The sequence below is a fragment of the Monodon monoceros genome, unplaced genomic scaffold (genome assembly GCF_005190385.1).
Source record: "Monodon monoceros isolate NGI ecotype Baffin Bay Population unplaced genomic scaffold, NGI_Narwhal_1 Super_Scaffold_21, whole genome shotgun sequence".
NCBI classification, from domain to species: domain Eukaryota; kingdom Metazoa; phylum Chordata; class Mammalia; order Artiodactyla; family Monodontidae; genus Monodon; species Monodon monoceros.
This window is the reverse complement of record NW_021703778.1, coordinates 144,191,326-144,211,781: the sequence shown is the minus strand read 5'-3', so window position 1 is coordinate 144,211,781 and position 20,456 is coordinate 144,191,326. Positions and strand designations below refer to the sequence as shown.

Below are 20,456 nucleotides of genomic sequence, written 5' to 3'. Positions count from 1 at the left end.
TATATACTCCATGTTCAGATGCTCCATGACAGCTCAAGTGTGTTTCAAGTAATGCACCAAAGATCTGAAAACAAGGCACTAGAGCTCAGCCCCTAGGGACCAATGCTGCTGGCAATGCCAGGCACCCAGTATTTTACTAGACTGTAATCTCTTGATCATTTTTGGACTTCAGTTAGAACTCAGGGGTTCCCAAAAGCTGGTCCAAGGACCTGAACCAGACTAGGAGCCTCAGAATCACTGAAGAGGGGGGCAGATTATAAAGATACATGTTCTTGGTTCCCATGCTCCAGAAATTCTGAGCCAGTAGGCCTGGGATGGTCCGTGGAGATTTATAAATGAAACGTTCCCCAGGTGATTTGGAAGAACGGTCAGGTTTGGGAACTAGTGACCTAGATTCCATGGAGCCTGCCTTCTCTTCACCTGATCCCTTCATCCCGCCCCATGCTGCCAACAGTCTGGGCAGCCACACTGAGGGGGGGGCTCCTTTAACTTCCCTTGAATTTGGCCAGAAACTCACTGCGATGGATAAAGCCAGGGTCCTGAGGTCAGAGAACTGGCTGTCAGTCCCGGCCATGCCACTTAAGAGCTGTGTGACCATGAACAGCGCATTGCTATGCTTATTTAGCCTCTCCGAGCCTTGGTTTCCTCATCCATAAAATGGAACAAATACTCATCACCTGTACCAGTGGTTCTCCGCCTTGCCTGCTCATTAGAATCACCCAGACGATGACAGAAACTCTAACGGGTGGATGTTATCACTCCCACGCTACAGATGAGAAAACTGAAGCTTGAGAACATAGGTCACTTGCCCAAAGTATCAATAAAACAGCTTGTCAGCCAAGAATCTAGAATTCAAATCCAGGACTGACTGCAATACCCACAGATTTTCCAATAGGGCAGCTTGGTCTCCAGTGGAATCACTGATACACAGTATTTAAAACAAAATTTTGTAAATATACAAATTTCAGTATATACTTAAATATACAGTATTTAGCACCTATAGACTAATTATAGCATACTCAGTAGCAGGTACTTCTGGTACATAGTACAACTGGTACATAGTAGGTTCTCAACTAATTAATGGGTCTTTCCTTCTTCCTGCTAGTGTATCAGTGAAGCTGACATCCCCATACCAATACTACCTGAAGACATATGAATAAATACAATCTTCCCTAAGTTGCTTGGCTGCCTGACAGCCTAAACAAACTAATCTACCAAAGCTACTTGTAAGGAAAATTATTTTTGCAATCCCTCTATTAAACAAAAGTCCTAAAAATAATTCAGCTGGGAGGGAGAACTGGAAAGTTCTTCACATACCAGGATGTGCTTGGCTGTGTGATGTGCCTCACTGTTCTATTACTGCAGTCGCTGTTTGAAGTTCAGGTCCACCAGGAATCCTCTCTTACCAGGGGTTTTGAACTCCACATGGCTCTGGACACGCAGAGCCCGCCAGCTCCTCACTGACTCCTTCTGCCTTCTGAATTCTTCTTCTGTAAACAGCATGCCCACTATGTCCTTCCACCTCCTCTCTGAACTCCGACCTTCTGTGACCTTCTTGGAACCCTGGCTTCCCCCAAAGACATCCCCTCCCTGAAACCTAGCTGTCTTCACCCCACCTATCTCAAGACCAAGAATTAAAGCAAGCATCCCCCTGGTTCTCCACTGCTGCTTCAAATGATTTCCCTCCCGTCTTCCTACACAAACCCCTGCCCTCATGACATTCAGACCATCTGGCCATGCCACTGTCTACCCATTCTCACTGCTATGTCCTACCTCTCTCCTGTTAAGCCTTTTCATTTCCTAAATATTCCAGCATCGAGGTCTCAGAGGTTTTCTCCATTCCTTGGTCAACCTCCGTGACTTTAACATTAGAGCCAAAGCTGGTTTCTCCACCCTTTTCTTTCCTCATCTGAACCCTTTTCCTCCATCCCTCCTCCTCAGCTACCACCTTGCATAGCCACATGCTGAACCTTGCCGTCGCTGGGGACTGTACCACCTCAAATCCCAGCACAAGTTGAGAAGGTACACTCTGTCCACTGCCCCTCTTTCCAGATCACTTACTGAACGTTCTCTACAAATATTCAATCCATTTCAACCACACCTTTGGTACTATTCATTACTGCGCCTCACTCTGCCTTCACTTTCCTCTCCCCCTGGCTCCATCGTTATAATCACTCCTCAGTCCTTTGCAAATATCCTCAACTTCCTCACCTCCCCCTTTCTATGTCATATTTCCTGACAAATCTCCAACACCGAGGGAACCCGACTCTCTGCCATATGATATCCAAGCTCACATCCGAGCAGGTGAATGCTTTGGGGTGGGGAGGAAATCACTCACACCAGGCTGACAAGCTGCATTTTTAATTCATGAGTGCAAACTTTAAATGAGTTAGCCATAAATAAATGAATAAATAATTAAGTAAATTAGTTAGTGCGTCAACACTGCCCACCAAACCTAAAAGGTTTTCCTGTCAAGCTTGCTCTCTCCCCTTCTGAGTTGGCTATCTCATAACTTCTTGTTTGAGCTTCACACACGTTCTCAGTTGATGGGCTCACTTCAAAATCTGCTGAAGAAATGGAAGGCAGCAGAAGGCAAGTCTCTCATCTTGAGACACCCTCACCTAATCCACCATGTTCTTGGTCTTCCTTCCACTGCAGTAGGGGAAGTGCTGCTGCATTTACAGAAGGGAAGTCGCTCCACTTTTGCCCTTAATTGGGAGGTGATAGAACATTGTTCCTCATCTATACCCTCCCACCACATCGACAGGCTCTGGTATAATAACAGTGGATTACAGCTCAAAGACCTCCAAGACACTGTCTCTGAAGAGCACATAGGGAAACCTTAATTTAAGAGACAAGGCATAAACAAGAACACCTTGGGAATTTGAAGCTTCTCGCACTTACAACTACAACAAACATTGAGCACAGCCCAACTCCTGGCCAAATTAAATAAAACCTCATGTGAAAGGCCTGGTTACTTCAGTTCCTATTACCTGATACATTGTGTTTGGCTTTCAGCAAAAAATCATGAGCCATGCTAACAGGCAAGGAAAAAACACAATCTGAAGAGACAAGCAGTCATGAAAACCAGATATGACACAGATGTTGAAATGATCAGATAGGAAATTTAAAATAACTATGATTAAATATGTTAAAGGTTCTAATGGAAAAAATAGATGGTAATGAAAGCAGAGATAGAAACTCTTTTTAAAAAAAACAACTCCTTAAAAAGGAAATGCTAAAAGTCAAAAACACTGTAACAAATGAAGAATGCCTTTAATGAACTCATCGGTGGACTCTAAATGGCCACGGAAAAATTCAGTGAGCTTGAGGTCAACAGAAACTACCCAAACTGAAAAAAGGGAGAAAAAAAATTTTAATGAAACAGAACATCCAAAGACTATGGTACATATCAAAAGGCATTAAGTGTAATTGGAGTACCAGAAGGAAAAGAAAGAGAAAAGAGAAGAAATATTTGTAGGAATAATGACTGAGAATTTTCCAAAGTTAATGACATACACCAAAACACAGATCCAGAAAGATCAGAGACCACCAATCAGTATACATTAAAACAGAACAAAACAGATCACTACACCTAGACATACTGTATTCAAAGTGCAGAAAATCAAAGAGAAAAATCTTGAAAGAAACCAGAAGAAAAACCTTAACTATGTAAAAACAAGGATAAGAATTACAGGGGGCTTCTCACCAGAAATCATACAAATGAGAGTACAGTCAAATACTTAAAATGCTGGTTTTTCTTTAAACACCTCTATTGGAGTATAATTGCTTTACAATGGTGTGTTAGTTTCTAAATACTTAAAATGTTGAAAGAAAAAAAACACCAACCTGGAATTCTACATCTAGTGAAATGATCCTTCGAAAGTGAAGGAAAACTAAATTTTCTCAAATCCATACTGAGTGAGTTCATCACTAACTGACTTGCCTGCAAGAAATGCTGGGAGTTCTTCAGGCAGAGGAAAATCATATAGGTCAGAAACTTAGATGTACCAAATGAAACAGCAAATGTCAGGGAAGAAATAAAAGGAAATAAAACCTTTTATTTTCTTATTCTAAATTGATCTGAGAGAAAGGAATGAGACTCTTTTGAACAGTGTTCGTGGGACAGAAAAAAAATATTTTTAAAAAGATTAGCATATCAATGCCTAACACAGAGCTCTAAAATAGCCCTTGACAATCAGCTAGTTCAAGGGTTGGCAAAGTAGGGCCCTTGGGACAAACCTAGCCTGCTGCCTGTTTTTCTTTTAAATGTTTTTTTATTGTGGTAAAAGTCACATAATATAAAACATACTATTTTAACCATATTTAACTGTACAGTTCAGTGGCACTAAGTACATTCACATGTTGTGCAACTCTCACCATCATCCATCTCCCGAGTTTTTCACCTTCCTAAAGTGAAACTCTGTCCTCATTAAACACTAACTCCCCATTCCCCCTCTCCACCCCGACCCCCGTGCCTGTTTTTGTGTGGTCTGTTAGCTAAGAATGATTTTTACCTTTTCAGATGGTTGAAAAAAGTTAAAAGAGGGTTTCCCTGATGGCGCAGTGGTTGAGAGTCCGCCTGCCGATGCGGGGGACACGAGTTCGTGCCCCGGTCCGGGAAGATCCCACATGCCGCGGAGCGGCTGGGCCCGTGAGCCATGGCCGCTGAGCCTGCGCGTCCGGAGCCTGTGCTCCGCAACGGGAGAGGCCACAACAGTGAGAGGCCCGTGTACCGCAAAAAAAAAAAAAAAAAAAAAAAAAAAACGTTAAAAGAAGAATAATATTTTATGACACATGAAAACTGTATAGAAATCGAAGTTCTGTGCCCATAAACAAAGTTCTATAAACGCCCATCTGTTTCCTTATTGCCTTGGCTGCTTTTGTACTACAAGGGCAGAGCTGAGTAGCTGCAGCAGAGACGATGCGGCCCACAAAGCTCAAAGCACTTACTCTTTGATCCTTTACACAAAATTTTTTCTGTTCCCTGAACACGCCCAATCACTTAATTTTTCAGAGGCTGAAACCAAGGCCTGAGAGACAGAGTTACACTAGCATGTCATCTTCCTGGTCAGTAACAAAGCAGCATGAAAATGCAGGTCTTCGGATCCCAAGTGCCTGTCCTCTCACATTAGAGGACTTATATAAGTATGGATTCTAAGATCACAGTGTCTAATACTACTGACTAATAGTGACTAATATTACTGACTCTGGGGACTGCAGAATTAACATTTTATTATTCTCTTATTTCACATGAAAGGTGGCATGACTGCTACAGGAGAAATAGGAGTGATAGGGAAGCTTTGCCAGTTTCTATGCACAAGAATATGGGATGACTAAGAGATGAAGAGGACGGCATGTTCCCAGGGGACCAAGATGAAGAGTACTTGGATCGGCTTTTTTTTAAGAATGTCAGTTTTATTCCTTGGGATTTTGTTTTTTTCTTTCTTCTTCTTTTAATTGTAAGAACAGGTAAAAATCAGTATCTTTAAAACTGGGCACTTAAATACGGGGTCCAGCTCTTTTATGACTCTACAGTGCATACGTGTGAAGTTGCAGTAGTAGGTTTTTCCCCTTCTGGAGATAGCAACACTTGACAAAAGAAAGATCTATTCATAAAGCTCACCAGGCAGGAGCAATATAGGTAAAGAAATAATAACTGAATAGGTTCCTGAGGGTATGATTTTACTCATATTATGTAGATAGAAGCCAAAAATAGTTCAACTTAGAATGTACCATATCCAACCCCTGAGAACAGCTAGAAAAGTTGGATAAAATTTTAAAAGAAGTGCTCCCAAGGCAATGAGGACACATGGAGAAAAGGGAAGTGCAGAGAAGAACAGACGTTCCATGAAACATTGCTTTAAGGTATCTTCTGAAATCCAACATCCACTCATGAAAATACTCTGAGCAAATTTTGAATGTAAGGGAACTTGCTTAATTTGATAAAGGGTATTTTAAAAACACATACAGTGACTCTGGAAGCTTTCCCACTGACATTAGGAATGAGACAATGATGCCCACTATGACCACTTCTATTCACCATTATATTAGAGGTCTCAGCCAATGCAACAGCCAAGAAAAAGAAATAAAAGGCACAATGACTGCAAAGGAAAAAGTAAAAACTTTTTTTTGCAGGTAATTGGATTGCGTACATGGAAAAGCCATTATAATCTACCTATCAGACCTGTTAAGATTAACAGGTGAATTTAGCAACGTCACTGGATACAAGGTCAATATATATAAACCAATTGCATTTCTATATACCCACAACAAACAATCAGAAAATGATGTTTTTAAAAGATACCATTTATAATAGCATCAAATACCTTCAAAAACTGGGAATACATCTAAAGAAAAATGTGTGATACATTTACAACATAGAGAGATACAAAATACTAACAGAAATGAAAGCTCTAAATAAATGAAGGGATTACCATATTAATACATTGAAAGAGTCAACATTCTAAAGACATTAATTTTCTCCCAATTTGGGTTAGGGATTTTATGCAATCAAAATCCCATCAAAAGGGCTTCTGTGGTGGCGCAGTGGTTGAGAGTCCCCCTGCCCATGCACGGGACATGGGTTCGTGCCCCGGTCCGGGAAGATCCCACATGCCACGGAGCAGCTGGGCCCGTGAGCCATGGCCACTGAGCCTGCGCGTCCGGAGCCTGTGCTCCGCAACGGGAGAGGCTACAACAGTGAGAGGCCCACGTACCGCAAAAAAAAAAAAAAAAATCCCATCAAAAGATGATTTTAAAATTTATATAGTAATGCAAATGGCTAAGAATAACCAAACTATTCTTAAAATAGCAACAAAGCTGGAGGAGACATACTAATGGATATCAAGATTTATTATTAAGCCATATTAGTTAAGAGTGTGATATCATATAAGAATAGACAAATAGAACAATGGAAGGGGCTAGAAAGCAGAGACAGATCCACGATCCATGTATAAATGATCACCTGATTTATAACAAAGATGGCATTTCAGAGCAGTGGAAAAGAAGAGACTTTTCAATATGTAGTGCTGGGTTAACTGGATATACTTATGGAAAGCAAAGTAGATCTTTTTCTTACGCCATAGATTTTTTGCCTAAAGATAAAAGGCAAAACAACAGGGCTTCTATAAATTAAAGTGGGGAAATAGCTTCATGACCCTTAGGGTAGGCAAAACTTTCTTAAGCAGGCACAGAAAACAATAACCATAAAGGAAGAAACTGATAAATTGGATTATTAAAAGATCTCCTATTCATCAAAAGAGAGTCAAGTGGAAAGCCACAAAATAGGAAAAGACACTTCAAATACAAATAACTGGTAAAAATATTTGTATTCAGAATTTGTTTTTAAAAAAAAACTCCAAATCAATAAGATAGATAATCCAACAGAAAAATAGGCAATAAACTTGAAGAGGGAACACAAAAGATTAAGTAAAAGCAACAAAAAATTACTAACAAGGCACAATAATCATTAGTCACCAGAGCAAACTGAAACCACAATGAGGCACCACCACCCACCCACCATAATGGCTAAAATTCAAACGTTTGACAATCCCAAGTGTTGACAAGTATGTGGAGAAACTGAAACACTCATAAACTGATGATAGGAGTATAAACTGGTACAACCACTTAGGAAATCTCTCTGTAAGGCCCTCCTAAAGTTGAACATTATGTCCCCATGTCCCAGAAATCCAGTCTTAGGTGCATACTAAACAGAAACACATTCATACGTGCACAAAAAAACACACTAAAAAAAATTACAGTCGTATTATTCACAGTAGCCCTAAACTGGAAATGTCTCAAATGCCCATCAACAGTAGATGAATAAACCGTTTGTGAAATGTTACAGAGTGGGCTGCTATACAGCAGTAAAAATAAACTATGGCTACATACCACATCATGAATAAATCTCTCAAACAGTACTGTGCATAAGAAGCCACAAAAAAGAGAGTATATACATTATGTGTAATTCCATATACATTCACATATTTCAAAAATGAGAGTGCTATGGTGTTAGAAATCTGGTTAGTGGTCACTGCTGGGGAAAGGGGGGTATGTAGTCCCACTGGGAGGGTGCATGCGGTAGTTTCTGGGGGAATGGTAATAAATATTCTCTTACTTAACCTAGGAGTGACAATATGGATGTATTTACTCTTTGAAAATTCAGTGAGCAATGATTTGTGTACTTTTCTGGAAAGAGTGCAAATATTCTGGGAAAAGGATATAGGACAGAGTATCTCTGATTCTCATGGTGGCACTTGAGCCATCTCAGGTACAGCCATGAAAAAGTGATGTAGGGCTTCCCTGGTGGCGCAGTGGTTGAGGGTCCACCTGCTGATGCAGGGGACATGGGTTTGTGCCCCAGTCCGGGGAGATCCCACATGCCGCGGAGCGGCTGGGCCCGTGAGCCATGGTCGCTGAGCCTGCGCGTCTGGAGCCTGTGCTCCACAACGGGAGAGGCCACAACAGTGAGAGGCCTGCGCAGGGAGATCAGCTCGGTGCTTTTTGACCGCCTGGAGGGATGGGATAGGGAGGGTGGGAGGGAGGGAGACGCAAGAGGGAAGAGATATGGGAATATATGTATATGTATAACTGATTCACTTTTTTATAAAGCAGAAACTAACACACCATTGTAAAGCAATTATACTCCAATAAAGATGTAAAAAAAAAGAAAAAAGAAAAAGTGATGTAATTGCAGAGATACAGTTGCAGGGATGGTGGAGGAGCCAGAGGTTGTATCTGTCACCACTATATACATACACACTTACCCCAATGTTTGTGTGTAGGCGTAGACCAGGAGCAATAATCACTGAACGAGAAAGCTGGTATAGAAGTGAAACAAGATTAGAAACACACAACTGAAGGAATGCTTCACATTATCCAAAAGCTTTATTTTGGGTATTGAAAGTCTTCCAACTCATAAAATATCTCAGAACTTCCAAAGAGTAGTTGAAATACTCTGCACTTGCTCTTAATAACTTTCTACTCCCCAGCAAATAAAATCCAAAGTCTTCCAGCCAGTTTATAAGATTGAGGCAGTTACTGTATCTTCTTGCCCAGTGTATGTGTGTGTGTGTGTGTGTGTGTGTGTGTGTGTGTGTGTGTGTGTATACATATATATGTGTGTATATAAATATACACACATATATATGTGTGTATATACATATATATACACACATATATATGTGTATAGATATACACATATATATGTGTGTATATATATGTATATATATTTGCTGTTAAATTTACTTCTTCTGATACAGAAAGATGGGCTTGTAAACTGTCCTCAGCAGAGTATGCCAAATCACTGGGCACACTGATTGGACCAAGATAGACATGTGATTCTAACCAGGACCAATCAGGGTCCTTCCTTGAGACTGAGATAAGAATACTGGAAGAAAGAAGGCCCATTCCCTGTGAGGGATTAGGCTGAAAGGATATGAGGGGAGGGAGATTAATGACCATCTTCTTTTTTTCTAGTGTCACAGAAGAAGGATATCAAGACGATGAGGTGTAAGAAGTGCTGATGATATCATTTAAGTCCCTGGATCCAGCCATGCCTGAATTCCCAGATATATTAGTCAGATAAATTCCTTTTTTGCTTGAGTTAGTTTGAATTTTGTTTTAGTGCAGCTGTTTTGTTTTTTGTCTACATCCAAGAGAGCTCTGAATCACCATTAACATCATCACCTTTATCATATATATGTGGCATTTAATCCCTTCAACAGACTGGCCCCAATTTGCATTTCTAGTCTTATCAATCACTATTCATCTTCATATAACCAACAACATGACCAATCTCAACCACAGGAAACATTCCACAACTGAGAATTACCAATAAGTAAAGTTCAACTTAAAACAACCTACTTCCAAATACACTTTTGATAGCCAACTGGTCATTCCTGTTAAGGATAATTAGAAAATATAAGAAACTAGGGATTCGAAATGGATTTTTTTTAAGTGGGGGAGTATGGCAGATGGCAGGCTGAAGAAGTGGTTTTTGCAGAGAAGCTTTTGAAAGCTAAAGGAAGCCAAAGAAACGAAAACCTAGAATTAACAGCATATGCTTTGGCATGAAGTGAAATACCCTATGCGTTGGGGTGAGACATCTGAGAACTTCCTAATTGGCCATGCCAAGCAAGTTAAATAAAGTTTATCCCAAGATGTATCCACTTTAACCTTAAGCCATAGGAAGATCTGGGAGTCAGTGGTCAACCTCTCAGTCTGAAAGTCTAAAAGGCATTGAACATTTGGACAGAGATCCTGACATCGTGGGGAAAAATGCCCATTCGCATGGGAATTGTTCATTGACTATAATAAAGCAAAACCAGTTACAAGCATTTCACTGCAAGGGAGCAATCTCCTGAATAATAGTAAGAAGTAACTAGAAATTCATTGTGACATACCCTCTATTATCAACATAGGTGACGAAAATGCACTCAATCTACTTTGTTTTCTCATTTTACTTTCAGTAAACATAAATTTAGATTGCCCCATCCCTGTTTCCCCTTAAATTCTAAGTTCTTCAAAATGAACTTCCCTGCCTGAAAGGTCTTTGAGGACCTGACTCTCAGTAGAGAGGTATTAAAAATCCTTTGCACACTTTGTCACTTCTATCATTTTACTTACACTGAAATGCCTCAAGCACACTTTGACCACCTCTGTCCCCTGCCCCATCTCTGCAGATCCCCAACTCTGCAGGTCCTCCAACATCCAATTCATCCATTCAACCTCTTCAGTGAAATCTCCCAGTGGGAAGTAATCCCTCCCCCATTCCATGTATACATGCCTGTCTTACCACATTCTGTTTCTCCATCTTTTTCCCCTCAACAGAATTTTAAACTTCTTGAAAACAAAGCCATATCTGATTAATCATCATCTAGAAAAGGGCCTTCAGTAGTGGGACCACTGTCATCACGGACAAGGAACAGAGACCTTAGACTGTCGCCTGGGGTAGGAACACCCCCTCCCCTTCCCCCATCCTCCCCCCCCCCCAAACTAAGAGTGACTAAGGGCTTCCCTGGTGGCGCAGTGGTTGAGAGTCCGCCTGCCGATGCAGGGGACACGGGTTCGTGCCCCCGTCCGGGAAGATCCCACATGCCACAGAGCAGCTGGGCCCGTGAGCCATGGCCGCTGAGCCTATGCATCCGGAGCCTGTGCTCCGCAACGGGAGAGGCCACAACAGGGAGAGGCCCGCGTACAGCAAAAAAAAAAAAAAAAAAGAGTGACTAAACCTCAGATTTCCAGGAATACTCTCTCTTACAGGAATGCCTGCGAAGCAATCACAGTTTCTCAGCCCTATTCTGCACCTGGGGAGAGCACAGATCAATAGCATTAAGCTGCTTTGTCTAACGTCACAAACCCCTGGCTACAGGCAGGAACCAGCAGCCAAGTCCCTAAACCACCTGCCATTCTGAAAGCTAAAAGTGCCTTCCCCTTAAAAAAAAAACTCCAATATAATCAATAAATGTATCTTTTGTGAATGCATCCTTTCTATTCTGACCAGCTGCTGAATCAGTCTTTGTTTTAGGATGTATGGTCAGCAAAATAATATAACGGTAGCTTCCTGCTTGGTTTGGAATCTAAATGCTGTAGCACTTACATAGTGGCTCCAGGGGAAAATACACAGTATACTGTTTTTAAAGTTGTTGTCTTTCTTCTACAGAGGTCACAAGAAGAAAAAACACAGCCAGCTCAAACAAGCGTTTTGTTTGGATTGGGCATTGTAGATACCTGTAATATTTTTCTAATTGGAATTAGTTGCTAATGACTAAAATGGATTAAAAATGGATGACAACAGCTTTCTGAGCAGCACATACCCTTTGCTTTAACACAGTCCTTACCTGCCCCTAATGCTTCCCAACCCTGAGGTCCAGCACCAGATGCCATTCATCGTCACACATGGGTGGCTGTTTGGCTCTTAGAAAAAAAGAAAGTGTTATTTGGTACCCATGTCTCTTTCAAAAATGGGGCAGAGGGCCCCATGTTTCAAGAAACTGGGGATAAATACATTTCTTTCTGAGAGTAAAAACTTTCCACGTGTTTTACACACAAACAGAGCATGGTTTTGATGATAAAATACAACTTAAGTTACCACTGTGAAAGAAATCTCACTCCAGTAAAGATGTTAAAAAAAAAAGAAAAGAAACCTCACTTGTTTCACTCATCTGCTTTACCTAACTGGCTCTGTGTTTGAGTTTGCAACCCATTTTCTAAGGCTTTTCCCTTCCTTCATTCATTCCACAAACAGCTCTCAAGCAATTACAATGAATCAGAAACAGACAGATGTTGAAGCTACAAGAGGGAATAAAACAGAGTCCCTGCTCTCAGGGAGTGTACATGTTAGCGGACAGAGACAGACAAAATACAAATAAAAACATATAGTGCAATGTCATGGTGGTAAAGCTCTGAAGAAAACTGGAGCAGATAAGACAATACAGAGCACTGTTGAGGCAGGAGTTAATTATTTTAGCTACGCTGGTCTGAGATGACTCTGATGATGACGTTTTTACATTAGTTTTTACTCTGAAAGCAAACAATAATTGGTTTAATTATTATTATTATTAACACCTCTTATCTGAAAAGATTGCTGTTATCCCCTCTCTTCACCTATGAAATTTCTGCCTATTTCCCAAAGCCTCTCTTCCAGGTCTGATTATACAGTGTTCTCTCTCTGAACTGGACTGTACTTGCTGTCTTCATCATCTATTTGCTACCCAATCTGACTTATAAAATTCCGTGCATTATTTTCCTAAATTGTCACTTAACATCCTTTGTTCATTTTCTGTTTATTTCTATTTCTCTCCAAAACAACTGAAATGAACTCAAGGGAAGGGTTTCTGTTCATCCCTGACCTTGTGATATATCAGAGAGACTTGGGATCTTAGGGTCGGATAAGATCTGGATTTAAATCTTGGTTTTAATAACTCAAAAACTACCTGACCTAGGGCAAGTGGCTGAACCTCTTCTTCAGCTTCAGTTTCTTCATCTGTAAAATGGGAGTGATACCACCTAATTCTTGTTAAAGCCTTTGATCTACAAAAGGCTTTACATGTGCTAATCCTTATAAGATCAGTCCACTGCTGTATGACAGATCCATAGCTCTGTAGGCTGGGCAACTTTTGGCTTAGGAAACCAATTTCTCTCAAGCATTTACTATGAGTGTTGCCTCATGGTGGGGGCAGGATAAAATTATAGTTTAAAAAAAAAAGACCACAGCCTAGTGGGAGAGACAAACATTGACGTATAATTACAAACTAGGACGAGGACCTCACTATATCATGGATCTCAGGTGGATCTAGCCAAGCAGAATCAAGCAAACAATAAGAATGGGGGTTATAACCATTTGCACCTTGCATATTCACCTGTAACTGCCCATGCGGCCGCACCCAGACCAGTCCATGCACCCACATCTGGTCCAGTCTGCACATCTGCACCAGTATTTGTCCATCCTTCCTTCCATTTTCACCCACCCAGTCTGCAAGTCAGTAACTCAGCAAATAATTACCAAACCCCTACCATGTGCCAAGCACTATAAGAGATACCAAGGAAAGAGAGGAAAATAGCACAGGGCCTTGTCCGGGTGTGGGTCACGGTCTGGCACAAGAGATATCAATGTAGCCACAGCCCCTATTTTTCACTTCTCTTCCTGCTGGTGACTAATGGCCTTTAGGCTCATGGAAATAGATCTCTGGCTGCCACAAAAGAAGATCATCCTCACTCCACCCTTTCCACTTCCAGTATTTGGGCCACTTGCTTTCTTACATCGTGTCAGAACTATGGAGTAAGATTCTCCAAGGAACTTAGGAGTTCCTCAGCTGCTAGGCTGATAGAGCAAGTCCTCAGGAATAGAAAAAAGTTGGAAACGATTGCCCTGAAATACTTAGTATTTCCCAACAGACTCAGGCTGGAGGAGGTCACAGAGAGGATGTGGCTTCCAGTTGACCTGCAAGTTGAATCCCGGCACTCAGGAGGCTCCTCACTCCTCCCCCGTGCTTGGAATGTACATTCTGCCCACCATCCCCCTGGGGAGCATGTGCAAGGATGCAGCCTTGAGAGAGAGAGAGAGTAAGGTGTTGTTGAGACCATCTGGACTGAGGACTTGACTGAGCCCAGTTAAAGCCTCAGAGTAGAAACACAGGCCTGAAAAACATAAATTTTTAAGGTTCTGGCCGGTGGGTACAGAGATCTGCCCCTCTGGCCCTGTGGAAGACAAGCCTCTTATGTAAGTTTCCTTGCTTATTACATCTTTCACCTACCAACCTGGAGGTCTCCCTCTTTCTTCCTCCTCCTTGCCTTCCATGTGTGGGGACCGGTTTCAGATTTCATTCAGGGAACAACCAGGGTTGTAACTCATTATCAAAATTCTTAGAAAACAGGAAGTATGGTGTAACAGGGCCCATCTTCTCCAGCTACTGGGCCTCCTCTGCCCTTCTCCTCACAGCCACACATACTCAAGGGGTATACTTTTTATTTTACAGAGGAGGACGTTGAGGTTCAGAAACACAATGAACAGGGTTTAAAATGCCTGTCGTGCTACTTAAAGAGCTATGGATGGTAGTTCTGTGGGAGCTCGGGGCTGGCCTGGATTGAACGCAATACAGGCGCCTGGGGACCTCTGAGGGCTGCCACCACCCATCCACGTTCATACAGGACACTTTCATCTCAGGAGCCTCTGATGAACGTGTGGTTTCCCCTGTGCAAGAAAATAGCCTCTAAGGGTAGGGCAGACAGCAGTGGACAAGGGAGCTCTACCATGCCAAAACTTGAAGGTGGCTTCTTCCTTTGATGGTTTTACCAAAGTATTTCGAAAAGCCCAGACAGCTGTCTCCACCACAACTCATTTGAATAGCCTCACTCACAGGAGCATCTACTCTGTTCATATTCAAATATTTACACATTTTTCAGTTTCCATCTGTAAAAATGGGTGTCCTCTGCACCCTGTGTTTCTAACACCAAAGTGGAAGGAAGGGATTCATTTTCTAGCCACAAAGTAGCCACACAAGGAAGACCAACAAGTTCTGACTGTGGTGTTTCAGCCAGCTGGAACCTCCTAGCTAGCAAATGCACTCACTCCGCGCCCTCTTCCCTTGTTTCCTGGGTCATAAGATGCAGTCCTCCCTCGGAGACTGGTCAGGATGCTCTAAGGAGCACTGTTCTGCCTTTTGGGGGGATGGGGGTGGAGTCTGGGCCACTGCTTGCTTTGTGGGCTGCCTTGGTAGTTGGGATAATTAATAGTGAATTTCCTCCCCCTTACTGGAATGTGCATGTGGTAGAAAAAGAATTGCCTCTTACAGGTCTCAGGGAGGCAGCTGTGAAGCATTGGAGAAGCTTCCTGGTTTGTAACATCTCAAGCACCTACTCTGAGTTGTTACTTAATGTAACTCACTTGGTTTAATGTGCACTTTATCTGCCTACTTATGAGCAGTTTTGCCGTCTCTACAGTTGGAAGAACTGGGTTTCATGACTGATTATTATTCTTATTACAGATTTAATGGTTCCAAATTATGGATGATGATCTCTTTTATCCTGACCACTTCGGAAAGTTTTTTTCCCCATGGAGAAAACTGATAGCAGTTTGAACAATGTTTACTGGGCACTTACTGGCAGTTACATTCCTAGGCATGGGGCAGAGGGATGCAAAGAAAAGTGCAACAGTGTTTCTGCCCCCAAGGAACTTACCATCTAGTTCTCAGGGTGGTCCCCAGACCAGCAGAATCAGCGGGACCATCATGCTAGAAATATAAATGTTCAGGCCCCATTCCAGACCAACTGAGTCCAAAACTCTGGGGGTAACCCCCAGCCATCTGTATTTGAAAAAACCTGCTTCAAACAAAGATCATCCTCATCAAAGGTCAAAACGACAAGTATGTGGTTAGCTTATTGAGCTAAATCTAAAAGTATGAGGTTAGCTTATTGAGCTAAATCTAAAAGTGTCATTTGTCCTTTGAGGAAACAGGCCCAGAGCCCAAAAGCACATGAGGAGTTGGTGGAGAAACTGAAACCAGAACTCAGGTCTCCCACCACCAGCCCCAGCCCTGCATGGCCAAGGTTCTTTCTGTTTCTTTTCTGGTGCTTTAAATCCTAAATCTTATGGGGAGCCAAGTTTTGCCAATCCAAAGTGCAAACACTGGTTTTCAAAGATAACAGAGAAACTGGTCACTTTGAAAATAAAGACCACTAACAAAAATTAAAACCTGATCTATCAAAGCCATCCAGCAAACTAGCAGTAATTTCCCAAACCTTTAACACACATCCAAGTTTCATTTACAATTTGAAAATTGCGGGGGGGCGGGGGGTGGGCGGGATAGGGAGAAAGGTAAAAATACAAGGAATAATGTGATCAGAATATAGTCTAGAAAAATATATAGTATGCGGAAATGTCAACAGTGGTTCACCTTCTATGGGAGAATTACAAACGATCTTCCATTTTTTCCTTTGTATTTTCCTGAATTTTTCCCAACGGCTATTTATTACTTTGGTATCAAGAAAAAAGTAAAACCACTTATGTGAAATGTTACATCCATAATCACGCAACATAAAGGTTTATTTTGTAATTCTATTTCTTTCCATGCAGCAGGATAGTGTGTGTGTAGTAATTATTTATCTCATGCCATATGTTACAATGAAGATGAAATTCGGTAAATATATTCCATCCAGCTGGCACTGAAAATGAAGAGGTTAAATGCTTTCCTAGGTTCAAAGCACTATGAATTAAGACGAGCTAACTGTGAAGCTAAAGGAAAAATTAATCCCAGTATTGAGATCTCTGAGAGCATCTCTTTTGAAAAACATTGATGTGACACATAGCTCCTTACTCATATCTCCCTGATGTTGAACCCCTGGCACAATACAGAAGGTTTGGCAATTCCTGGCAAACTCTTAGGAGTTCAGGGGATAAAATGCATGGGAGAATATCAGAGAAATAAGAAAGAGAATGATCCTATTTTTATATAAAAAGTCTGTTCCTGTGGACAGTAAGACATCCAAAATTACTGACAAATTTCATTGTCCGAAATATCCTTTAAAATTTTTTTCTTTCTCAAGAAATGTTTGCTCATTTAAAAAAATATCTATTTTGGCCATCTCATTCCACAGATCATAAATAAATAAATAAATAAATAAGGACTGTCTCATTTAAAGAGATCTTTCTGCCACAAAAGCATTGTTGCAATGCTTCACTTGATAAGATAAATTTGTCGCTGGAAGAAAACCTAGCATTGTTTTACTGAAACTCTCAGCAATATAAATTCAGTGTGTGTTAAAGTTTCTTAAAGGAGACAGGGAAGTAAAGTTAAGAACAAACGTAATTACTATGGAAAAGAAAATGCCAGTGGCTACCTACTTCAGAAAAATACCTCACAGAAGCTGACATTTCTAGAATTTCCAGACACTTTCAGAAAAGGACAAATTATTTGGGGTAAAAAATATATATATAGTAATACATCAACATTTATAGTACATAAGCTCACCAGATCTACACAACAGTTCAGCTTAGTAATATCAGAGAACGCAGAAAGAATTTACAAATTTACCATCTTTGTTTTCGCTGTTCAGCATGTGAGCGTTTCCTTACAAAGGTAAATCTCTGAAGAGTCTCCAATTTCCCTCAGTCCTCTACTTGCTTTCTCTCACAGGGCAGTCCCACCCATTACAAAAATAACAAATTAATAAAAAAGAAGAAGAAAGAATATAATGACTATACCACTCACAGAAAGTTTCTCACCAACCCCCCAGTGCCCACTCCATATAATTACCTATCTACCTGTGAAAATTGATCCATAAAAGCCTTACCTATTAAGCCAAATCTGACAGTTTCCTTTCAGTTTAACACTTTTTGACAACACACACAAACCTGTGGCTCAGACTCTAACTCCATCCGGACACTTATAAGCCCATTTCTTATTCTTCCATCTCCCATGAGCCCCCTCTGCTAAGAAAAAGGGTCCAACCCTTTTGGGACCCTAGGAAAGTAGGTCCCAGTTTACCTACTACTGCTTATTTTTGCAGTTTTACTTTCGGACTGCTAAAAGGTATTGATCAGAAAGTATCTGCAGATCCAGCTGCTAAGCACTGATAAATACTGAGGGAACAATTCCAAGCCAAGAAAAATACCCAAAATATCTTAAGTTTGTAGCGTGGAAATGCCACTCGTCTCAACAAGAGAGAAGGAAACAACGTTCCTACTCCATCAAAATAAAAAATAATAAGTAGAAGATTCATCGTCTTCCATTCTGAACAAAATTAAATTTTCTGGGTCACTTTCCTTTCCTGTCTCACTGGGCCACTTCTTACGCAGCCTGACAGTGACGGTAAACACGGTCCTTCACACAACCCTTTCAGTTGTCATCCTCACGGAGCAAATACCCACCCGTCCCTTTCCTGCCGCAGTCCCCAACAACAGACCTCACCACCCACCCCTGCCCTCCACACCTCGCCTGTCGCTTGCTTTTCTTCCAAACCACAAATGGGTGAGCTTATTCAGAGAAAAAGTTAATGAACATCTGCTTTTGAGGTAAAGCTGCCCTACCTGTGATCACGGAATCAGAAGATCGGAAGTACCTAAAAGCACGTACCCTCTGCCAGCTCGCCCCGGCCGGCCGGTGAGCGCCTCACACCCAGAAACCCAGGAACATGATTTATATGCAGACCTGCACCCGTCCCACACAACTCCACACGCCAGCTTGCCTAACCACTTATATAAGCTCGTGCCTCTACAGTCCCAAACTGCACACACACACACACACACACCGACACCTGTCACGTATCTGCAATGGACAAGCATCTACACCCAGGAAATTAAATGAAATCAACACACATGAACTGGAAGGGTGAAGGGCATACCGTTTTAAAACATCTTTTCCCCCATTTGTTTCTTGCTCATTTCTGTAACAACTACAATTACCTTAGCAACCAAAGAATTGCGTTGACTCCCCCTCCGGTTTCTGAATTTCTCCTAAAGCCAAGCTTGCGCCAGGTTCATGGTAAAGCTGGAGGAGCCCTGGGATCAAGGGGCCGGCAGCTTCTTGGGGGCGGAGGGGACGCCTGGGTTAGTCTCCGCGCGGCTCTCCAACGTCTCGCCTGGTCTTCCCGAGTTTCCGCGGTGGAGAGCGCGGGGTCTCAGCGAGCGGACCGCGAAGCCCGAGGCCGGCGCGGAGGCGCGGTGGGTCGCATGGTGTCAAGGGCGCAGGTCGGTCGGGTGTCTCCAGCGCGCTGGGATGGCCCCGCTCTCCGCGCTCCTGGGCGCTCCCCGCTCGCCCGCCTCTGTCGCCCCAGGCCGGCGGGATCCGTAGAGCTCGGTCCGCCCCCTCGGCGCCCGCCCGCCTGCTCCCGCAGCTTCGGGAACCCGGCGCCCGAGAGGAGCTCTCGCCGCCGAGCACGGCCGAGCGCAGGAGCTGCCCCAAGTCGCGAAGGCGCTCAGCTCCGCCGCTCGGGAGCTGCCGCAGCGGCGCCCGCTGTCGGGTGTCGAGCGAAGCTGCAGCCGGCGCCGCGCGCACCTGGGCTCCCGCACCTGGGCTCCCGCACCTGGGCCGCAACAGGCGCGGGGCGGGGCGGGGCGGCGGCCCGGGCGGGGCCGAAGCACCTGAGCGCGGCCTAAGGGCACCGCTGCCTGGCTCACCTGTTCCCAGCGTCGCGGAAGGTGCAGATGGAGATTTGCCCGAGAAAGGGGGAAAAAAAACTAGAAATTCCTGACACTTGAGCTCCGGCGAGAAAACTGGCAGAGCGGCTCAGCGGGGCGGAGGCTCCTTCCGTCAATTCCGAGAGCTGGCTGCGACTGGAAACTTTGGTGGCGTCAGGGCTGTCTTGGGGATTCCTGGTCCGGAGTGGATTGCCCGGTAGTTCTTGAATCCCTCGCTGACGTGTAGCTGGCGCCCTCTAAATTAAAACGGACCACCGCGATCCTCAGGGATAGTGTTACTCACCTCGTCATTTTTATTGTTTCAACATTTACACCACATGCTGTATTTGGAGTGTTTTATGAGCCTTCTTATCGAGTACACCACAAAAGAACTTTCAAGAAAATTTAACTCTGCAAATAATCTTGGAGAAGAAGAAAAAAAGTAGGAGACAGAAAATGAGAAAGGGTAACTTGAATTGACGGCCTTCTTTAATGTGGGAGCTTTGAAATTTGATGCTTAGTTAAGGATTCAGGAAGCTGCAGGTGGAAATAGAACAAGATTGCTGGTGCTGGACGGTAACCATGGGACTGATGTGCAATACCGATGTTATCAACATCAAGGATAAATTCAAGATTTATTCTTATATTGTATTGTGTCACCAGGAAAAAAAAAAAAAACCTTGCAAATAAATATCTAGGTTCCATTAAGGATGGATAACCTGGACTCCCTTCATCCATATGGGTCCAGAGGTGGAAATCTAAGGTCTCCTTCCCAACATACATCTCCTTTCCCGCCATTCTACATTGATTAATGGATGTATTCATTCTTTCATCCAAT

General features: G+C 42.7%; 1 protein-coding gene across 7 annotated transcripts in view; it reads right to left on the bottom strand.

Annotated features, from left to right (window-relative positions):
* Positions 1 to 19,725, bottom strand: part of RGS6 (regulator of G protein signaling 6) — a 576,458-nt gene extending 556,733 nt beyond the window's left edge. For 2 of the 7 annotated variants that reach the window (XM_029236165.1, XM_029236164.1), the window contains exon 1: positions 18,905 to 19,228. The gene's annotated coding sequence lies outside the window, so the exon portion shown is untranslated. Of the gene's footprint in view, positions 1 to 4,517; positions 4,576 to 18,904; positions 19,409 to 19,618 lie in introns of those variants that run through there. The other 5 variants (XM_029236161.1, XM_029236160.1, XM_029236166.1 and 2 more) reach the window with 5 other exon arrangements.
* Positions 19,726 to 20,456: the final 731 nt, after the last annotated feature.